We start from the raw sequence: 19014 nt of genomic DNA, 5'->3' as shown, positions 1-19014 counted from the left end.
CCACAGCTAGGTGTCAATCAAGAATATTGTTTGCTGTGTACTAATAATTTTTATTAGTTAAAAAATTAGTTTTTATTCCAGATATTAGTTAAAAAATTAGTTTTTATTCCAGATATTAGTTAAAAAATTAGTTTTTATTCCAGATAAAAAAAATATCTGGAATAAAGGAGAAGTAGGATGTATTTCATAAAACATCTGCTTTCATTGTAGAAAACTATGGTAATGTCTCCCTTAATCTTTAGTGAAATTTCTCAACATAATAATTAACACCCTTCATGTTTAGAAAATTTGAGATCCTATATTACCTTCTAGTCCTAATTGTTTCCACCAGTTTGGCATAACTAAAGTTCCTTCTCTCTAATCATGGGATGCCAAATAAAGGAACTTCTCTGTGGTTCCATTTTTGAGTTCTAAAATGATATTCATTCTGAATCTTGTATAATGTATAGATAAGACAGCATCTTGAAATATGATTTCTAAGAATAATACCCTAAATGTCTTGATAATCATATGTATTTTTCTGGTATCACTCAAAAATCAACGTATTTTAAAATATCTTCCATAAAGCATACCAAGAAAAGAAATGAAACTAGGAGAATAGGAAAAGGGAAAATAGAGGATAAGAGATAAGAGATAAGAAAATAGAGGATAAGAGGATAAGAGAAAAAAAGAGGAGGAAAAGAATGTGGAGAACTCTGTTCTCTATTTTTCTCACCCCATATCGTTCTCCAAGCTTTCTAAACCAAGTAAAGGCCGTATTTTGCACTGACTCCAAATGGCACTACTTCTACCTGGTTTCCAAAATATCAACATTCTAAATTCTGTAAAATGTTCTACTCAGAGGGTGGGGTTAGTAGTTGCAGATTAGGGCTCTCTGGCTTCTGAATATCCACTGAAAAAGCAAGTTTAAGGGTTCTAAAAAGAAACTATGTGATGACATTGTGAGCCACTGATTGTAACCATGACAAGAATGTTTGTATGTCGAGAATGTTTGCATGTTTGTACGTTGTTTATAATAAAAATATTTTTAAAAAAATGGTTGCTTAGATCCAGATATGTGTCTTTTTCTACTTGAATGCTTATTATGAAAACTGCATTTTGAAAGGACATAGAAACGACTAAAATCATGAGTTGACAAGCATGAGGTCAGCACTCTGGGAGGTGTAGAATATTTCTTGGTTACATCCTGATTCTTTTTTGGGGGAAGAGCTCTTTTATTCATTGTTTTTAAAGTCTGTAGCTATACTTTCTGAGAAAGTATTCCTTTTGCAATACATTTCTTGCCATATCTTAAGCAGACACTGGGGGGAATATGCAATGCTGATTGATTAACTCATTTTCTGCATGTTTGTGTTTTGGTGCCCAATGGTCATTTAAAATTTAGGAAAGCAACAGACTCCTGGGTTTTTCAGAAGAATTACTCTGTCAGAAATTCAGTAAGATTGTTATCTGAGTTTAGTCAACTTCATGAACCAGTCATCAAATCAGTCCCATGGTATTTTTTGAAACAGTTTCCCAAACTGCTACGTTTCTTTGTTTTCAATTCTGTACTCTCTTTTTCTCTCCCTCCTCTTAGTACCAGATGCTATGTTTTCCTAAGGGTCTAATGTTATCTATTTTGCTAACTGAAATGACATTGAATGTTATATCCTTAATTTGCTGTTTGCAATATAATCAACAGAAAAGTTTAAATGGGTTTTGTTTAAGCAATCTTATCTTTCACTGCTTGCGATGAAAGGCGCTCATCTTTATCAAGTCTGCAAGGCCATGAATTGCAGGACCCTTTCTATTTCCCTTCACTTAAGTTTGAAAACTGGCTAATTTTTTTCTGAATTTGTATGTTTCTTGCATTACGTTGCCTAAATCAATGGAAAACCATCAAATTTAACTAAGTTGTGACTAAGTCATATTCAGAGAGCTTTCATTTGAAAAATCCAAATAAATTCCTCACATTTAACTAATTTCCATAGATTTTTTTAAATTAAAAAATTAAGTTACAATCACAAACCACTCTCATTTAAATAGGTCAGGACCCTTAAGTGTTGATGTACATTTCTGGTGGTTTTACTTTTTTGGGATTCCAGTCCCTTCAGCCCTTAGTGCAATTTGGTACATGATTAGTTAATGAGTGAAAACTTCTTTTAAAATCAACCATGTAGATCTAACTCAAGACTGAACTGCATCAATGTCTAGCATCTTATGAGTTAGTTGAAATTTAGTGGTCAGAAAGTGTTCTTCTCAGTTCCTGGAACTTGACTGATAAAAGAAGGGCAAATTCAATGAATATTGGTAGCTAAGCATGTATTTAGAAAAATAATTCTAAAAACCCTACAAACATCACCGATTTTTACTCACATTTGATGCTTTCTTTTCCATCTCAGAACATTCAAGAATCATAGAAAAGCACCACATTAAATGCTAGCAGTATTTTTTCTTTTATTTGTTTATTTAGTCAGTACTGTCACAAATAAGATGGAAGAGTATAAACCGGCATGAAGCTTCTATAGAACTCAATTTAAATAAAAAATTGATAAAAGAAAACCCAGCTAAAGTTTGAAAGAATATTCAAGTTTGTGGTCTATGAATGATGAACTAGAAACTAAGAGAAGAGGACAGCTCAGAGTTATGAACTATCTTCTTTGAAATAAATAGCGTGTTGAATGCTGCCTTGGGTACTCAAAACATTCCAGAGTTTAAAATTGCTCACAAGAAGATTTACCCCCAAATCAACTGTTGCCTATTAGTTTTGATATATATTTAGTTCTCTTTGGTTCACAAAATTTTGCTTGGCCAATTTATATTTTCATGTTTCCATTTCTTCACACATATAAATGCTTTTAGTGTCTTTTTTTACATGCTCTAGCAAATTTTCCTTTAAAAAAAGAGAAAAGTAAACATGGGCTAGAAAAATAGGTTGAGGTACAAAAAATGGATCTCTTAAGAGATGTTTGGTTTCGAATACTACCTTTATTCTCTTTAACTGTGTAATCTTGAGCAAGTAATTTAACCTCTTTTGTCACAGATTCCCCTTTCTTAAAATGGAAAAAACAATAATATCCATCTCAAGGATTTTTTGTTAGAATTACATGAGTTAATACATGTAAATAACAGGTCCTAGCTTAAAGGTAAATAAAGGCTGGGTATGTGTTAATCATTATTATTAAACATATTTTCTTATGTTCATTAGGCGCTTTAGATCAGTTTCTTTTACATCTTTCTGTCCAAACTGTCCTTATATTAAGGGCTTAATCTAGTTCAAATCAACTTCTAAAACATTTTATGAATGCTTTGCTCCAGGACTTGATATCATCTCAATAGGCATTGTTCCTTCTCATTATTACTATTTTTAAGTCATGCCTATTATCCTCTTCGGCGGTGCCCTTCTCACCGATTTTGCTCCCATTCAAGAATTACTCATCCTTCAAAGGTAAGATCAAATTCATGGGCTTTTCTTAACTCCCTTAGAAGAAGGTGGTATCAACTTCCCATGAGTTCATATAGCATTTACTATATTCCTGAAATATAGAAAAGGCTGATTGGAGAAAATTTAAGAGGTCTTTGACTTTGTTGGCTGAGGATAAGGATGGTCACTGTTTTAATGTCCTAGGCTGCTGAAGTAAATACCATGAAATGGGTTAGCTTAATAAATGGGAATTGATTAGCTTATGGCTTTGAGGCTGGGAAAATGTCCAAAATCAAGTCATCATCAAAGGCAATGCTTTCTCCCCAAGCCCGAGGTATTCTGGGGCTGACTGCTGGCAACCTCTCTTTCTTGATTTGTTACATGGTAAGGCACGTTGAGTCATTTCCTTGTCTCCCTTTTCCTCTGGTTCTGTTTCAGATCCTTACTGTGGCTTTTTCTCCCTTTCTCTCATTCTGTTTATAAAGGACTCCAGTAATTAAGGAGTTAAGACGCATCCTGAATTAGGTGGAGTATACCTTAATTGAAGTAGTCTCATCAAAAGGTCCTACTTATAGTGAGTTCACACCCTCAGGGAAGAATTAGATTTAAGAACATGTTTTTCTGGGGTACATACATCTCCAAGTCACCACAGTTCTCTTAATATAAGCTGTGTCAAAACCAAACATCACTTTTATAGGCAGTTTTTGAAAGATTGAGAAACAAAGTTTAATAATTTTATTCTCAGCTCAGTTCTGACTATATAATTTTAAAATGATCTTTGCCTTAGTTTCCTTCTAGTTATATTGATATTATCTATATTACATCTATCATATGTTCAAGAAGATGTCTTTAAAAATAAAATATGCTATGGGAAAATCAGTTGCATTGTAATTTCTCAATTCCAGATACTGCTTTTTTTTTTTTAACTCTGCCTCCCACCTATTAGTTACATGTGGGAGGAGATAAGTAGCTTTTCAACATTTTGTTTTAGTTCTTAAGGCAGGGAAAGTGATTATGAAGTCTCTACTGGAACTGACAGTCACTAGGTACAGTCCATTCTTGGGGACAACCAACTGCACCACCAGCCTTCAGAGTCATGTTCTGAAGCTTGTGACCCCAACTCTCTCCTGTCTCAGGGATCCAGTGGCAACCATCCTGAAGCTGGCTAGAAGCCTTTAATCTGTAATGGTTGGGCTACAGTAAGTTGACTCAATAAGGAACCCTGTTTTAAGACTCTGAACCAGAAGCATAGAAATGATTTACCAGTTAGGAGCAAGGGAAGAATTTGAAAAATTGCTGTAAAGATGAGTCATATTGTAACATGATAAAACTAAAATTGTGAGAAGTTGGAGGAAACTTGTGAAAAAAGCATTAAGACAAAATCCCTGCAGCTCATGAGAGAAAGGAAATCAAGATGGGTGTGAAGATGACCTGGGTCTTTAGGACCATCTGGGCTCCCATCGCAGTCTGTCTTACTCTCCATCTCTAACAGCTTCAGGGAATTTTTTTCAATTTATATATTTTATTTTTTTTCCAAAACAGCATGTATAGATTGTTGTATAAGGGATAATATGTCTAGATAGGGCAGCAGTTGATATGCATGAGTTATATAGCTTTCTACTATCTGGAGTAAATGATGATTGAGCTCAGATTTCCTAATGCATTGGCAAAGGACTTTCTAGTTTAGAAATCGAATAGTTTACCATTTGGAGGAATACATTATATTTTTTTTGCCCCCAAAAGTTTGGATCAATATAAATACTAAAGCACCCCACACCAATGAAAAATGTGAATGTTCAATTTATTTTATTTTGGAATGATAGTTTTCAGTGTGGTATGCACCTACAGCTATTACCCTTAGATAAAGGAAACTAAGAACAAGGTGACGTATTCATATTGTATTGTTACATAACACATGACCACACACTTACCAGCTTAAAACAATACCCATTTATTAGCTCACAGTTCTGTAGGTCAGAAGGCTGGTACAGCATAACTCTGATCTTTGGTCAGCTATCAGAAGGATGAAGTGAAGATGTTTCCTAAACTGAATTTTTATCTGAGGCCCAGGGGAAAGAAATCAACTCCTAGCTCATTCATTTTGTTGTTCTCTGTGGTTGTAAGTCTGGAGTCTTCATTTCATTGCTGGTTTCAATCAAGAGCAAGTCTCAGCTCCTAGAGGCTACCCACGTTCCTTAGCAATTGTTCCTTTCTTTCTCCAAACAAGCAGCAGACAGTATGTCAAATTCTTCTGGTGTTTCAAGCGTCTGATTTCCTCTTCTGTAACCAGCAGTAGAAATCTCTTGGCTTTTAAAGGGCTCTTGTGATTAGGTTAGATCCACCTGAATAATGTCTCTCTCTTAGACTCAACTATGCCATATAACATAACCTAATTGTGCTAGTTTGAAACTGTTATGTACCCCAGAAAAGCCATGTTCTTCTAATCCATTCTTGTGGATGAAGACCTATTGTTGGGTGGGACATGTTGATGAAATTGCTTCCATGGAGATGTGACCCACCCAATTCATGGTGGATCTTAATGTTCTTTACTGTGGAGCCATTTGTGAGAGAGTAAAAGACAGAAAACATAGCGAGAGCTCAGAGCCAATACAGAGAGCGGAGAGATGAAACCAAGATGAAGGACACAGAGGGAAAGAAATGCCCCAGAAACATTGAGAGAAGACCCACAGGACACAAAGAGCTCAGAGAAGTGTCCCTGGAGAAGCAAGAAGAAGCAAACAAGGACCCACAGGTGCTCAGAGAGAAAGCCACTGAAAACAGGCTGAGAGCAACAGAGCCCAGGAGTAAGGGACCGACAGATGTCACCATGTGCCTTCCTCCATGTAACAAAGGAATCCTGTATGCCAATGGCCTTTCTTCAGAGTCAGGGTAGCTCCCTCTTAATGCCTTCATTTGGAGATTTTCATGGCCTAAGAGCTGTAAATTTGTAACCTAATAAATCTTCTTTGCAAAAGCTAATCCATTTCTGGTATGTTACATTCCAGCAGCTGTAATAAACCAAAATACTAATGATGGGGGTATTTTCTATTTTATTGAAAGTCCCAGAAATTATGACAGGAAATTTGGGGATCTTAGAATTCTATCACAGCAATATTTTCTATGGTTCTTTAAATACGTATAGGTTGTTAATACTCATATAATTTGAATATTAGAATATGATTTCTACCAATTAGTAAAATTGATCAAGATTTAATATTATATTAAGAGAAAGTAAATATAATTTAGTCAATATTTTATACAGAAAGAAATGAACTGCAAATGTAAGTAGGGAAATTAGCTACATAAGTCTCAATTCTAGCAACGTGCTTGTTTGAAGGGTGTATGTACCCTAGAAAAGCCATGTTTTAATCCTAATCCCATTTTGTAAAGGCAGCCATTTCTTCTAATCCCTATTCAGTACTGTATGTTTGAAACTTTAACTAGATTATCTCCCTGGAGATGTGATTTAATCAAGAGTGGTTATTAAACAGGATTAGGTGAAGATGTGTTTCTACCCATTCTAGGTGGGTCTTGGTTAGTTTACTGGAATCCTATAAAAGAAGAAACATTTTGGAGAATGAGAGAGATTTCTGAGAGAGCAGAGAATGACATGGCCATGAGAAGCAGAGAGTCTACCAGCCAGCGATCTTTGGAGATGAAGAAGGAAAACATCTCCTGGGGAGCGTCATGAAACAGGAAGCCAGGAGAGAAAGTGAGTGGATGACACTGTGTTTGCCATGTGCCCTTCCAGTCAAGAGAGAAACCCTGACTGTGTTTGCCATGTGCCTTTCCACTTGGGAAAGAAGCCCTTAACTTCATCGGTCTACTTGAACCAAGGTATCTTTCTCTGGATGCCTTCGATTGGACGTTTCTAGAGATTTGCTTTAGTTTGGACGTTTTCATGGGCCTAAAAACTGTAACTTGCAACTTATTAAATTCCCCTTTTTAAAAGCCATTCCATTCCTGGTATATTGCATTCCAGCAGCTAGCAAACTAGAATAAGCAGTTTAACCCAACCAGCAGAAATAAAATTTTAATTTCCTATTTATGGTGTTGAAAAGTAAAATAAAATACTTTTATTATATAATTAAACATTAACTGAATGAAAAATTATTTGGTGGTCTATACAGTACATGCCATAGGGAAATAATATAGCCAATATATTTACTGCACAGAATTAAAAAAATACTTAAAAGCAACAGCATGGTAAATTACGTAGCATCTATCATAATTACATATATATATATTATATTCAGGGATTGAAGAATAAACCATAAGAAAGTCTTGGTTGGCCTTTCTTACTTTTGAGAAGCTGAGATTCAGAAGAGTTATGACTTTCCCAAGAAAATGTAATCATTTAATGGCAGAACTGAGACAAGTTTCCCATCTTTGAGTTGCAGGACTAGAAATAATCATAGAAATCATACTGTCCAACTTTGTCATTTTAGAGGTGAGGAAACACAGGTGCACAATTTAATTAATAGAAGAAAGTTTGTAAAATCCAGGAAACCCTTCTCTAAGCTGAATGTCCTTTGTAATACATCATGCAAATTTTCAAGCACATGTATTTTCTTCTTTTAATCCTAAAATAGCATTCTTTTTATCAGGATTATGGAACTGAAATATTAATCATTTTTCTTTAAGAAATTCTAAGTCTGTTCAAATTAATTATATGTATACATAACTATCAGTTCTTGAAATCAATTTAACTTTCTTTTCTTAATATATACCTGTGAAATTACTTCTTTAGGCTTCTCTAAGAAGGCATTTTTCAAGCTTAGTTGCGCATTGAAATCAGTAGGTGAGCTTTAGGAAATGCAGGTGGTCTCGCCCTACTTCCAGAGATTTATTTCATCTGAGATGTGGTCTGGGTTGGGTATTTTTAAAACCCTCTAAGTGATTCCATTGTGCAAACAAATCTGAGAATCACTGTAAGGTTAACAAAGTAAGTTGGGTTGGTAGTAGGAATCTAACCTGATGATGACACAATAATAGCCTATTTTCTTCTGTACCTTGAGGGTTCCATTATTAACTCACCAGACCATTAAATGGAGAATTGACTTATTTTGTTCCTATTTCAAGTGTCAACTAAATGTCCAAATCTTTGCTAAACACAGACACATAAAAGTAACATGTAATCCCTGTCTTTAAGGACCACCCCTGGTGGGGTTCAATTAGGAGGCATTCAAGTCATTAACAATCGCAAGACAAAAGGAGAAGTGTTAAGGCAGAGGTGTACATAGCTGATCTTGTCCATTGACATCAACTACAACAGTAATAGTTGTGTATGAAGCATTTCTATCTACATCCTGGCATAGCTCATCTAAGAATATCTTTTTGTACTGAAAAAATAGATAAAAACAGTGCTTGGAGAGGACAGTTGGGTTTTTCAACTTTAGTCTAATAAAATGGATGGAGAACAGACTCCTTTATTTCCTTCATCGTGCTGGAAGTGTGTTTGCACTTGCATGAGTCAATTGGCATAAAAGAATGCTCAGTATATTCAAGAAAAACACTTCTCCAGATTTCTGAACACACCCCTTTCATTCATCTTTTCTCCAGAAGCAGGAATACTTCCCTCCAGCAACATAATCATGCAAATTCCTGCCAACCTATTGGGTGGAATCTAAGAGGTGTATACATAGTGATGAGGAACAGATGAGAAAATTTGTTTTCATAAATGACCTAGAGTAATGTAAAATATGAGTTCAAGTCTTTGCTGATGACAGGGATTGAAAATCTGAGCTTCTTCTAAGCAAAATGCTTTGCTTTTTTATTTTATGCATATGAGGTACTTTAAAAGAAATATTTGAAATGATGACACAATGAGAAATTAAGACACTTAAATTGTCTATTTGGTGTATGTAACATTAAGTAACTATTAAATGTCAATCTCAAGTGATATTTGGAGGTAATAAGACTACAAATTATTAGCATTAAAAAATCTCAATGATTGGGAATTAAAAAAATCTCTATAGATGGGGTTTACCAGAAATCGGGATTAATATCCTTGGAGAGAGAATTAGATGAAGCTCTTATAAAGTAAGGAACTTTCCTCATTCCTAGCTACCAGTTCGGCATCCAGCAGATTTATTTATAGAATGAATGAAGAGAGATCTTCGGATTGTGTGCTAAATATACACTTGCCATTTTTCACTATTCCAAAGTACCCAGCATCTGATCTTAGTGTTTCTACCTATGTAATATCTTTTTAAATGAAATTGGAAATATGTCTTATACAAGACGCTTTGAATTCTATTACTGGAGTCCATTAGAAGCCCAACAAAATTGAGACACAGGTAGAAAAAACCGCAGGGAGCAGCCAGAAGCTGAAAGTCAATGGAACCCAGAAGAGAAGGGAAAAGTTAGAAGAGGCCACCACATTCATTGCCATGTGGCAGAAAATTGAAGGACCAAGGATTGTCTGCAACCAGCCCCAAAAGGCCACAGTCTTCCGAGAGAAAGAATTGTCTTGATGGCACCTTTATTTTGGGCTTCTCCTAGCCTCAAAACTGTAGGCTAATAAATTCCAATTTTAAGTCAACCCACTGCATGGTATTTCCTTTACTAGCCAGGAAATTAAAACAATGTTTCAAGATACAGATGCAAAATAAGAGACAGAATTTTTCACTGTAATAGAGTAATGGAAGAAGTACAGAGTTTGTCATCGTTCTTTTCTGGTCTGCTGCTAACTAGACATTTATAAACATGATTAGTATATATGCAAGTAAGAATATAAGTATTTTTATGAGCCAATTTTACTTGATGAAGTTTTATCCATGTAGATGGATTGGAGGTATAAAACTGGAAGAAAAAGATCATTCAATTGTTTCCCTACGTTAAATTAACTAATTTCCATCTCTGCAGTGTTAGGTCATTTGTTTTTTTCATGCCATAAAAGTTTGTTAAGGATCAATTATATGACAAGTCCCTGTGCTGTACTCTAGGTATGAACCAGGGAAATGAACAGCTATGATGCTTGACCTCATGGAGAGGTATTGGGAAAGAGAGGCATTAATCAAATTATCACAAAAATTATTATTTGACACATAACGATGATAAGTTCTATGAAGAACTGATAAGCTAATACAAGTCTCCTGACCTGGTCTGCAGAATTCAGGAATTTTTCTCTCTTAAAATTAAATTTCACTGGAAGGATAAATATTCTTTATAGTTTGGGAAATCTCAGACAGAAGGAATAACTTCAGCAAAATCCCTGTGGTGAAAGAGAATAAGACTTATTTTGAGGAACTAAGAAAATGCCAGTGAAACAAGAGTAGAGAGGAATTGTGGGTGGTATAAGGTAAAGCTGGAGAGATAGGCAGTAGTGAAATAATACATGGCATTGTAATTTATATGAAGACATAAGTCTTTATTCTCATTAGGCCTGAAGATGTTGAAGGGCTTCTAGGCAAGGTAGAAAACAAAATGCAATCGTTGGATGCCACTGGCCTGCCTTGGGTTGCGACCCCTGTGGATTGGACTGTGCGGACTACCCTGCTGGCCTGACAGAAATCAGCACCTCAAAAAAATTGGGAAAGAATAAATCACAGGTTTTATCAATTATCAATAGAATACTTTAATTCCCTTTCTCGGCCATGGCAGCATCACTCTGTAGGGTTGTTATCTCTGTGTGAGGGACTCCTAATATTCTGTTGTCTCTTATCCTGTTGTCATGGAGAATGGATGCAGTGTCCAACTTATGGTCAACACAGACTGTTGTGTGTGGGTGGATTGTGGTCACCTAGGGGCTGGGACTCCCTCCCTCAGGGAAAAAGAATGAATGAAGTCTTGAACACATAGCAACCTGCATGAACCAGAGCACAGACATTAAAAATTCCCTCCCCTATCCAACTCTCAGGAGATTTTGTTGAATGAAATCTCACGAGAGTCTGCTGAAACCCTATTGTAAACAAAACCTGCAGGACTCTGATAAACCTTATAAGCAGCCCCCTTGGCATTCATCCTCCTTGGCATGCCAGCTGTCATTTCCCAACCGACCATCATTGGGAAGAATCTTCTCCTCTTGGTAAGTCCCAAACTAGAACTCATGGGTAGTTTTCTGACCGGTGTGTTCTTTGGTCACAGGGTCAGCCTGTTTGGGGACAACTAGTTTACCATGCTGTGTTGCTAATCGACAGGGAAGAGGCGCTTAACACATGAACGAGATTAGCCCACCTCCAACTAGCTGAATCTCAATTTTGTTCTCCACCAATGTATGCGATCCCTCAATTTTGTAGTTAATGGGTTTATAATCTTTAACATCACATCTTGGACTAGAATTTAGATCTTCCAACATTCAGAATGCTATCCTGATATATTCAGTTGTTATTCTTGAACATTGACATCAAAAATGTAGATTATGGGGAGTTGAGTGCCCTGAATTCTATAATAGATAAACGTGACATTTCTCAATTTATATTCCTTGTTATATATTCTTGTAATCTACTACTCCATAACACTTAGTTTATTTGGAATTATGTGTTCACTGTTCTTCTCCTCACCAGACTGCAATCTCAATGTAGGCTACCGTATCATTTAAGCACAATAGTCACAGTGACTTACACAGTGTCTGGGAAATAGCAAACCTTCAATCAATATTTATCTAATGGATGAGTCAATAGATAAATTACACTTTCAATTAAAGTCATGTCCCCAGTTCTTTAAAGTGCCATAATGTTTCTCAAATAAATGAGAACTATTTTTAAAATTTGAATTCTTATCCTTTCCTTTATTCATTCACTTTTTTAACAACTTGGTCTGTGCCAACCATAGTGCCAGTAGCTGCTTTCACAATTTGCAACATAGTATGTAGTCAGATGATACTTGGAAACCTATTACATTGGCTGCCAAAGGAAATGTCTGGACTCAGAAGTTGTTTGGCTATGGAAACAGTAGCCTTCCACCTTTCCATGTGTCCTAGAAAGAAATTCAGAGACGGAAATGGCAGTAAATATTCAACTGCAAATATGCTTTAGCTATTATATTTAAGGAAAACTACACAGACCATGAAATAGTTATAAATAAGGATTTCTGGGAAATGTTCGACAAAAATACATGTTTGGATCATGTAGTCCTGCTGTACAAAAGACAGCTTGCTGGAAACATACACCAGTCAGGAGATTCACTTACTGGTGGCTGCTATTACTAAAGTAGAAATAAGCCAAAAATATTTTATGCAGTGTGCTATTTACATCCTTGCTAATTATGGATGCAGAGTTGAACTTTACTGCTGCAACTTAGGACAAAGGCCACCTTCAACCTCTTAAAAGCATAGCTATGTGTTACATTAGTACCTTGATTTGTTAGATCAAAGAAGAGGTGAATTAGGATTTACTAAACTGAGAATCCTTTGCTAGTGTATCATATATCTTCTCACATTTTATCCTTTAAAATTTTCTGTTCTTTAGAGTGTCTAGACGGAAGTACCTGAACTGTAGAGCTGTGTTCCAGTAGCCATATTTCTTGAAGATGATTGTATAATGATATAGCTTTTGTAATATGACTGTGTGATTGTGAAAACCTTGCATCTGATGTTCCTTTTATCTACGGTATGGACAGATGAGTAAAAAATATGAACAAGAAATAAACAAATAAATGGGGAACAAAGGTTAAAATAAATTGAGTAGATTGAAATACTAGTGGTCAGTGAAAGGGAGGGGTAGGGTATGGCATGTATGAGTTTTTTCTTTCTTTTGCTGGAGAGATGCAAATGTTCAGAAAAATGATCATGGTGATGAATACACAACTATGTGATGATATTGTGAGCCATTGATTGTACACCATATACAGAATATTTGTATGTCAATAATATATATTTGTTGTTTACAATAAAAATATCTAAAAAAATCTCTATGTAACTCATAATAGTTCTTCATAAAGATGGGAAAATCAAGATTCACAGATTTCAATTTGCCCAAGACACACAGCTACTAAATTATGAGATTATATTTGATTCCAATTCACAGGGAATCAAAATTTCATGATTACCTATTATAGCGACACATAACCACATCTGTTCCATTCCTTTTAATGTTCCATTCAAGAAAATCTTAGAGGATAAGAAAATGAATAAATCAATGTATGACACCTCATATCCAAGAACAGTTCATTTCAGAAATGAAAGTTTGGTTTAACATTAGGAAATTTGCCAAAATAATTTATTTCATTAACAAATTAGAGGAGGAAAACCACACAATTACATCAAGAAACACTACTGCCGACAAAAATATTTGATTAAACATCAGCCGTATCCAACATTGATAAAAAAAACACAATTACTAACAATAAGTTGTTTACATATTTTTAAATAGTTATATACTAAAGATGTTAGTCTGGAAACAAGTTGGGTTAATTTCTACTACCATTATTATCCAAGTAAACATTGAAATTTCTAACAACTACAATAAATCAAGAAAAATTGACCACACTAAATGTTATAAAGGAAGGAATGATATCACAATTATTTTCAGATGATATGAATGTACTCCTAGAAAATTCAAGGTACTTAACTAAAAATCTATCACAAATAATAAGAGAAATGTCATAAGATGACTAGACACGTGATAAATAAATAAAATTCAATAGCTTTTCTTCATACATGTTTTAATTTGTTTAAGCTGATGAAATGCACTATACTAGAAATGGGTTGTCTTTTACAATGGGGGTTTATTAACCTACAAGCTTATAAGAGATGCTTTCTCTCTGAGGACCACCTACCAGTGATCCTTAAGACACATGGCGATGCCTGCTGGTCCTTCCTTTCTCATCCTGGTTTCATTGCTTCCAGGTTCTAGCTTCAGTGGCTTCCTCTCTGTTTCTATGGTTTCTGTGTTTTCCATGTGTCCTTCCCTCTCAGTCTCTCTGGCTTTTATGTGTCAGCTGCTCTGTCTCTCGGTGTTTCTCTTTCCATATTCATCCTGCTTATATAGGACTCTAGTAAGAGGATCAAGTCCTCTCTGGGCGAGGCCTCAACTAATCTAATCAAAAGGTCCTACCTGTAGTAGGTCTATAGCCACAGGAATGGATTAGCTTTAAAACACAATCTTTTCTGGGGTCAGTTCAGCTTCAAAGTATCTCAATACTAAATTTAATGTTGTAATTGAAATTAATTAAATTCTCTGCAAAGCAGAGGTAATATCAGTATACAAAAATGAAAAAATAATATTTCTTACAGAAGTGAATATAGACATGATCAAAATATAAACAATAGCTTCAATGTGTTGAGCCTATTAAATATAAGGTTTAATGTGCTCATTGATGAACACATTATAGTAAATTTTCTTAATATAATACACACAGTTATACAAGAGTTAAGAGGAGGTTTAGATTTCCTATTTGGAGAGGGTGTGTTTATTGGTCTTCTTTCTCTTAGGAACAATGAAATTATCTAAAATTGAGAGTGTTGATAGACTGTGTACTTTGGGCATTATACATGATGCCTGATGAATGCAGGTGGCAGAAGGATGCACCGACTGAGAAGCAGGTTGGTGAATGATGATGTATACTTATAAATGAATGTTGTGCTGCTACAAAAAAGGAACAAAGTCATAAGGCAAGCAACTATGTGAATGAACATGTGGGACATTTGGTGAGGTAAAATAAACCAGAAACAAAAGAACGACAATGGTATGGTCTCCTTTAGAAAATGCTTATAAGAAAACAGAAGCCTAGATTGCAAGCTTTTAGAGCAGATACATTTAGTCTGAAGTGGTAATTTTATTTCTGGATTTCGAGAGGCTGACATATATATATATATATATATATATATATCCTGTATTTAGAGATAAGAACAAAGCTTATCAGGTTGGGGTTAAAATAACTCAGGACAGGGCGGGCCGCGGTGGCTCAGCGGGCAAAGTGCTTGCCTGCTATGCCGGAGGACCTCGGTTCGATTCCCGGCCCCAGCCCATGTAACAAAAACAAAGAAACAAAATACAATAAAACAAGAAAATGTTTAAAGATGTTTCCCTTTCTTCCTTCCTTCCTTCCTTCTATCCTTCCTTCCTTCTAAAAAAAAAAAAAAAAAAAAAAAAAAACTCAGGACACAGGGGTAAGGAAGACAATGCCTACATTTCAGAACTACACATACTCTTTGAGACTAAAGAAAGAAAGGTTTATTTGATCTGGAACCGAAATTTTCTAGAGCACATAATCTAACTCAACCTATCTGTATAGCTTATTTGAACAATTGAAACACAGGGAGCCCAGAATAAGAAAGTCCTTTAATGTTGTATAGCTTAATGTAATGCTTGGATATATCCTAGAGTGTATTAAGCAGATAATCAAAAAGTATTGGCAAAGTCCCTTCAGGGATGGGAGAAAAAATGTGGAGCTATTAAACTTTACCATCAGGAAATCCCCTGATACTGTCAAGGTTTAGGGACACCCAAATCAATAGGCCATGCCCTTGATCTTGAGACTTTCTCTTGTGCAGCTTATGTAGGTAGCAGAGAAGCTTAGCCTACCTATAGGTATGCCTAAGAGGTACTGCTAGAGGACCTCTTTTGTTGCTCAGATGTGGCCTCACTCTCTCTAAGCCCAACTCTGCAAGTGAAATCATTGCCCTCCCTGCTATGTGGGATATGACATCTAGGGTGAAAGTCTCCCTGGAGATATGGGAGATGACTCCCAGGAATGAATCTGGCCTTGGCACAATGGGATCAGCATTTCCATCCTGACCAAAAGGGGGAAAAGAAGTGTAACTAATAAAGTATCAGTGGCAGAGTTCAAATAGAGTTGAGAGGCTACTCTGGAGGTTTCTCTTACACAAGCCTCAGTTAGACCTTGCTACCTATCATAACCTGCCAACCCCCAGCCAGGACCATTCCAGCCAATCCTAAAGAACACCTAGGGCAATATATAATATTCCATGAGTGTTCCATGCACTAGAGTAACTTTCCAGGAACCTGCAGCCTCCAGATGGGTATCTGAACCAGATAACTCCTGAAACCTAGAGGGCCCAGTCTCTTCAAAACATCAGATAATTCCATCTCCCTACCCTATATTAGGGACAGACCCTTCCAACATGAAAAATTTACAATGGCCATAGCCAAAACACCACTAAAGAGTGGGATAGAAAGATCAAATGTGATGGTGGAGTTATACAGAGGAGATAGTATTTAACAAATGAATATGATTGCTGAATCATTAAATTTATACCTCTTTAAGTCTCCAGTATTTTGGAGCAGCTAGAAGTAAAAACCTAAAACTGTGGAATTTTAACCCAAACCAAACTCTGAAATATCTTCTGCAACTAATTATGGTGCCGTACTTTGAAATGTACTGCTTTTTTGTATATATGCTATTTTTCACAAAAAAGAAAGAAAAAAAGTCGATTATGGTGATAAAAAAATATTTAAGCCTTCTAGCCTCCTATATTCTGGAGCAGTTAGAAGGAAAAATCTGAGATGATGGTATGGTAGCCCATGACAAATTCTGGGATCTGTCCTGTAACTACTGGATGAAGAGTGCTTTGCAAATATTGCTTTTTTATTTCTTTGCTTTGTATATATGTTATACTATACAGTAAAAAAGTTAAAAAACAATAACATAGTTATCAAAAATATTAGAAATTTATGCATTTAGTTTTAAAAGATACTCATGGTATAGTGATAAAACCAATATGTACATTATTGATTTTGTCAAAAATGTTTTATATTACATAGTTTATATGTATTTGTGTGTATATATATACATAATTTATGAAAATCTTCTCATTATAGCTATGTGTATATGTGTGTGCATAAGTGTGTACGTCTTGACAAATCAAGACATGTCAAATCTTAGAACAGTACAGGGCACTAATAAATGTTGGTTATTGTTTTTATTTCTCTATATAATTTTCTTAAATTTTTTTCACAGGAACAAGATGACAAAAATAAATTCCAAACTCCAAGTAGCTACCTAAAGGAGACAGGATTCGATGGACTGAGTATGGGAAAGGAAATATGAAAGAGGCTCTTACTTCTAACCTGATAAAGTCTTTGTTTCTTTAAACTGTAAAGTTATGGGATATTTTTACTTTATATCAGTTTTCAGTGCTTTTCAAAGAAAAGTAAAGGGAAACAGGCAGGAAACTGCCATGCCGGTAAACCTGGGTTCAATTTCCCATGCCTGCCCATGTAAAAAAAAAAAAAAGAGTTTGTAGTGTTTCTGATTCCCAAATATAAAATGTCAAAATAGGATGGGGTGCTTTGAGATGCTCAGACATTCACAGAAACAGTGCCACCCTCACTCACTGATGAGAAAAATAAATCCTGGGGAGGAATAAAGACTTCTCCTGTTGTTGTTTTGTCTTTTTGTACATGAGCAGGCACCAGGAATTGAACCTGGGTCTCCAACATGGCAGACGAGAATTCTGCCACTGAGCCACCATTGTACCACCCTCCTCTCCTACTTTTAAGATTAGCAAATGAGAATAGAGTTAAAAACTGAGGGGATGACACATGGGGCTGAAGTGTTTCAGGTAAGCTTCAGCAAAAGACACAAGGTAGATGGGGCAGAGTGTGAGGGAATTAGGGTAGCAGAGACCAGCCATGACAGCTGGCAGTGAAAAGAGAAGTTGTGCTACGCCTAATGACAGTGGTCATAACATCTGTCATAGTAGTTACCCCTTTTAGTAGGCACCAGGCTGTACACTTCATAGATGATGGCATTGCAATCATTATAATCATTAACCTCATGAGTCCATTCTTAGTCACATTTTTTTCAGATGTGGAAACTGAGTCTTAGAAATAGTTAGCGTTAAAGGATGTGCCCAGAGGTCAGTGATATGTTGCTAAATATTTAACCACTAGCACTTTGGAAAAACAAACATAGGCACAAATATTTGCACATATGCATCCACAGCTGTGGATACATGTATATATACATAAGTTTGTTATAATGTTTTCTTATAAAAATGTGTAGTAAACAATTTAGAATAATAAAATATAATAATTCTTTACGGTAAATTTCACACAGCCAATTGATTTTTACAAAATGTTCTTAGTGATCTTTGTTGAGCTCCGGACCCATAGCCAACCTATTGTTGCAAATGATGAACATTCGTAGTTCTGACATGAATGTTTGTTGATATTTCCTTTTATATTAATAAGCACAATGAAAATGAAATTACAAATATGCTTATAAGAACTTCACTCATTAGTTAATGCTCCTAGTAATTTTGCTGAATCTGATAATAGTTTTTGAATACTGGAAGAATATTTACATTTTTGTGCTATTGATAATATAAAAGCTACAGACATTGTACACTTTGAAGCTTAATCTGCATTATTAATATTTTCTTTATCACTAAGTATAGCTAATCAACAAAACAGTAACTCAGTCCCTGATTTGTAGTGTTTGTCAGTTTCCATGGTGTAACTATTCCTACTCTGTCCAGTTTGCAGCTACCAACATATCGCTGAACATAAAAGAGGGAAGAAATGCACAGAGGCACATTATTACATAGTGGTTTCACTCTGCAGGTATAATATATGTAAATGTTTTCAAGAAATTACTAAGAGTAAAATGTAGGAATATAATTAGAAAGTGGTAAGTTTGGAGTACTTTTGCTTTAATAATCATGAAATTTACTTAATTGTAAGTTTATATTATTTATTTTTTAA

The 19014-nt window shown here is 35.4% G+C and overlaps 2 long non-coding RNA genes across 2 annotated transcripts in view; one reads left to right on the top strand and one right to left on the bottom strand.

Annotated features, from left to right (window-relative positions):
• LOC143676449 (uncharacterized) overlaps positions 1–8362 on the bottom strand; it is a 37342-nt gene extending 28980 nt beyond the window's left edge. Inside the window, exon 1 of the long non-coding RNA XR_013172093.1 lies at positions 8134–8362. This is a non-coding gene — a long non-coding RNA (uncharacterized LOC143676449). The remainder of the gene's footprint in view (positions 1–8133) is intronic.
• Positions 4472–17375, top strand: LOC143676448 (uncharacterized). Its single transcript, XR_013172092.1, has 3 exons — positions 4472–4602; positions 14778–14888; positions 17267–17375. It is a non-coding gene; the product is annotated as an uncharacterized LOC143676448 (long non-coding RNA).
• Positions 17376–19014: the final 1639 nt, after the last annotated feature.

This window comes from Tamandua tetradactyla, chromosome 3 (assembly GCF_023851605.1).
Source record: "Tamandua tetradactyla isolate mTamTet1 chromosome 3, mTamTet1.pri, whole genome shotgun sequence".
NCBI classification, from domain to species: Eukaryota; Metazoa; Chordata; class Mammalia; order Pilosa; family Myrmecophagidae; genus Tamandua; species Tamandua tetradactyla.
The sequence above is the reverse complement of the archived record's forward strand: the minus strand, read 5'-3'. Positions and strand labels throughout refer to the sequence as shown.